The following is a 4,094-nucleotide window of genomic DNA, read 5'->3' as shown; positions in this document are numbered from 1 at the left end:
ATGTCCCTGTGCCTGAGTGGGTTCTCTGCTACAGTCCAAAGCCATGCTCATTAAATTAATTGGTGATTCTAAATTTATTGTGGATGTCTGAGCGGCTGGTTTCTGTCTCCCTGTGAGAGACTGGTAGGCTGTGCAAGAGAAACTGGAGTGTCTAAAGGAGAAACATAACTTTTGTAGCTTGATTTGAGGTACTATCGTCCCTTTAACATCTAAATGTGGGGTCAAAGTGTGCCAATCACAGAAAAGCAATCACACCAGGCCATAGCCTGTCAGGGGGTACCCAGAATTGAACTGGGGACCTCTTGATCTGCAGTCAAATGCTCTACCACTGAGCTATACCCCCTCACATATGCAAGCCTGCAGGAAGGAACAATCTAGAATAAATTTCCCCAAAATTCAACTATTTAGGCTCATCTTTAAATGCCACTGAGACAAATATGAGTTTTGTTGGTGAGAATTCAGTGTTACCCGGACAGGACTGAGTTATACGTGCTGTTTCTTGGCTGTACAAAGACCAAAAGATTCACAAAGGCTCATTAACACAATATTCTCTCAGTAAAAGAGATGCTCAGATTAGGAACAATGTTATCTATGTGGGGTTGTTGTCTGAAAAGCAGTGTGTATGCTCTGTCAGCTCTTCCTGTACAAAGCGAAGGCGGTCCTCAGCATTTCATACTCATGGACCTGGCGGCGGCTGTGCTCTACAGCTGCTTCACACTCGCTGCCTCATTGTGCCGTTTGCATATTTAGCTGCTCTGTTCCACTTCCTCTGCTGTTGATGTTGGGAAAACACACACAACAATACAGCTGTGTGGCAGCTGCCCGCCCTCTCTTTTCCTCTCTTCTCAGCATCCCCCTGCCTTTTCCTTCTTCCCTCGCTTTGACTCAGCGGTCTCTCATTCGCTTTCGATCTCATCAAAGCTTGGTTTGAGAAAAAAAAAATTGTAAAGTGATTCACAGAGCTGTGACAATGTCAATGGGTACGCTTTTTTTCCAGAGCACACTTAGTATTTGATTAACACCAATTCTAATACAAAGTAGGGACCCAAAATAAAATATTTTCCTTTTGTTCTTCATGAAAACCTTGAAAAAAATACCAGATGTGACTCATACTTACCGCACAAGAGAGGGTGAGGTAGATGTAACACTAGCTAGCTTAGTTCTCTGGGAAGTTTAGTGTTAGCAATGCTAACACTTCCGACTTACAATCACTCACTGCTAATTGCTCACACAATGATAATGACTTGCTATATTATTGGAAAGATAATGGAATTAAAAATGCTTCACAAGGCACAAATACCACAGACATGGGTGAGAGGTCTTTTTCAGTGACTACAATTAGCTAAAACAATGTCTAGTAGAGAGCTATTAGCAGCCACCTGTCGCTTATATCAACCTTACCCCTAAGACTGCAAATTATTGTAATTTCCCCCCAAAAGATAGCTGACATGCAGGAAAAATTAGACAAAGAGACCAAAGCTGATTCTGTACTAGTCTGTATAAAACGTAAAAGCTTATGGGGATAGGCTTTTATGTTTTATGGCTAGCTGTTTTATGGCTAGCTTCAAAAGCTAGCCATTCGCTGAAGTCCACTTTGTGACATTTCCAGTTTTCTTCCATTTTCATCCTATAACGCAGTCCTCTGGCTAATGAAACACCATCTGAATGCATCAGTTCATCATAACAATAATTATAACATTTTATTTACTAGAATGGAAATACATCAGAATATTTCACTGTGCAGGATGAGTTTATGGAGTTAAAAATGGAGCAGATATTAGAGCAGATGAAAATAAAGTATTATAAGTCTTCAGTGATCCTTAAATGCCTACTTCAGAGTTTATCTTTGCCCATTTTTCTTCATTGTGACCCTACTTGGCTTTAAACAAAGGAGAGATTTTTAACAATAACTCGTGTATCCCAAAAAAACTTTTCAACTTTTGATCCTCTAGGATATAACAGGAAAATCACCTTGGTTAAGATTCAATAAGCCCTAAATGAGACAGCCCGCCAAGGTAGCAGCAGGACAAGCTTCCAATGTTGTGTGTTAAATCTTTGACACGAGCTTGAACTTTGGTAGGAGCGCAGCATTTGTTTTCTTCATTCTACAACTGGCTGTGGTGAAAGAGGAAGTCAGCAAGAGGAGAGAGGGGATGAAATTTCCCCTTTTAATTAGATAAGGATATTAGACAGGAAGTTAATTAACGCTCTTACACAGACTCACATGTGCAGCAAGGTTTAAAAAAAGAAAGAGAGTGTGAGAGTCAAAGCAAATGAATGGTACGATAACCTTCATGTGGTACAAGCCAGATATGCTGTTTGAATTAAACCAACTTCAGCTATGAAATTTGAGGCTGAAACCTCCTTTGATTACTTGTTTGTTGCCTCTGGTCAAAGGAAATGAATTAGTCTTTTTTGTCTGTATTCAGTTTTTTAGGGGTTTTCTTTAGTCTGATCTTATTTTTGCAACCGCTTGAATGTGGATCCTCCAGTAAACATATTTATTTCCAATTCATAATGAACACACAAAATGCTAAAATGTCAAAAAGCTGCAGTACCTTGAATGTCCACTTGAGACTTCTTTCGGAGATTTTGAGGTGACTGTCGTAATTTGGCACTATATAAAAAAACTGAATAAATAGAATTGAATTGAGTATATTTTCAGTGCAGCTATTAACAGCTCTGTTGCTTTTGTTTCACTGTCTTGTCAAAATGACTTTGCAGGTGAGTTTGTGCCTCCTCTGGCTTTGAGATGCCACGAAAAACAGAGGCTGTATTCGCACATCTGTGTCTCCCAGTGTCACGGACAGCTGTGCAAGCTGTTCTGCAGTAGTTCACCTGCTCAAACACATGTGCGAGTGTGTGGTTTGTATCCTTCCTGTCTGACATACCAGGAATTTTATGCTGAACCTTCAGAACTGACAGCAAGCAGCGCTGTAAACGTGATACGCTTTCAAGTTGATACATGCACACAAACTGTATATGCACCATGCTTTCATTATTACATTTGAAAGGTCACACTTCATCCTGTCATTGACAGCAGAGTGATCCCAAGGTCTGCCAATTTGCTAGTGTGTAAGTATACGTGCATGTGTGTGCATGCGGTCTAAGAATAGCTAAAGAGGGATGCCTGCTTCCTCTGTCTTTCCTCAGCAGTGAGGAAGAATCTAATGTGACTCCCGGCTTCCATAGTGGTCCATCAAGCCATGACCCCAAAATGAGCTTCCTGGAAAACATTCACTGTCTACAGCGAGAGTGCATTTATCTTCAAGTCACCAAGCTTCTCAGTTCAAAACAAAAATAGTTTTTTCTCCCCAATAGAGCAGGATGACTTTCTAAAGGCCAGTAAAATAAAGCCCTTTGATGCTCTTTTTTAAAAAGAAAAAGAGAAACATGCCATAATAGTCCATCTTTAAAGCCTTGTAGGTAAAGTTCTGTACCAGAGGATAATGTAACTCTTACTAGTACTTTTAGATATTCAAAGTGCTGACGGCTTATCTCAGCAGGATGAAAAATAATTTTCCTGCAGTCCTTTTGAAAACATGTGAAACAAACGTGATAAGAATCAGCTTGTCGTGATGCTGCGGCGGTGTGTGAGGACAAACCAAGCTATTTTGCATATTTTGCACATTCTGACATTCTCGGTAGAGCAAGAAATCTAAATTTGTCGTTTTTTTAATGTGTCTGACAGACAGTCCATCTCTATCTTGGTAACAGGTGGAGTTCACCTTGTCTAAACAACTGAAGCAGCGCAGCCAATGAAGTGCTTTCAAAATGCAATCAAAGGATTGTCTGGACTTTCTGCTTCTGTTTGGTTTGTGCTGTTTGCTAACCCCCACTCCCAATCGTTCAATCTAAACTATAATCCAACCAGATCACAGCAAATACTTAGACTTTTTAGTGAAACTGTTTGTTTGAGCACTGACTCTTAACTTTATAAAGCGGGCTGAATTTGCTGAACACATCTCTTTTCTCTTTCTCATATTCTAAAAGTGCCGCAGTGGATTTTCACTGAGATGAAAGGAAAAATTCCCCAGCTGAACCACACAGCTGCATTTTAATATATGGCGTAAAGACTTTGTCACCAAATATGA

General features: G+C 40.1%; 1 non-coding gene across 1 annotated transcript; it reads right to left on the bottom strand.

Moving 5' to 3' along the window:
• Window positions 1-271: 271 nt before the first annotated feature.
• On the bottom strand, window positions 272-343 carry trnac-gca (transfer RNA cysteine (anticodon GCA)). The gene has a single exon. It is a non-coding gene; the product is annotated as a tRNA-Cys (tRNA).
• Between the last annotated feature and the right edge of the window lie 3,751 nt (window positions 344-4,094).

Source organism: Perissodus microlepis, chromosome 6 (genome assembly GCF_051167445.1).
Source record: "Perissodus microlepis isolate ML-2025 ecotype Zambia chromosome 6, ASM5116744v1, whole genome shotgun sequence".
NCBI lineage: Eukaryota > Metazoa > Chordata > Actinopteri > Cichliformes > Cichlidae > Perissodus > Perissodus microlepis.
This window is presented reverse-complemented; position numbering and strand designations above follow the sequence as displayed.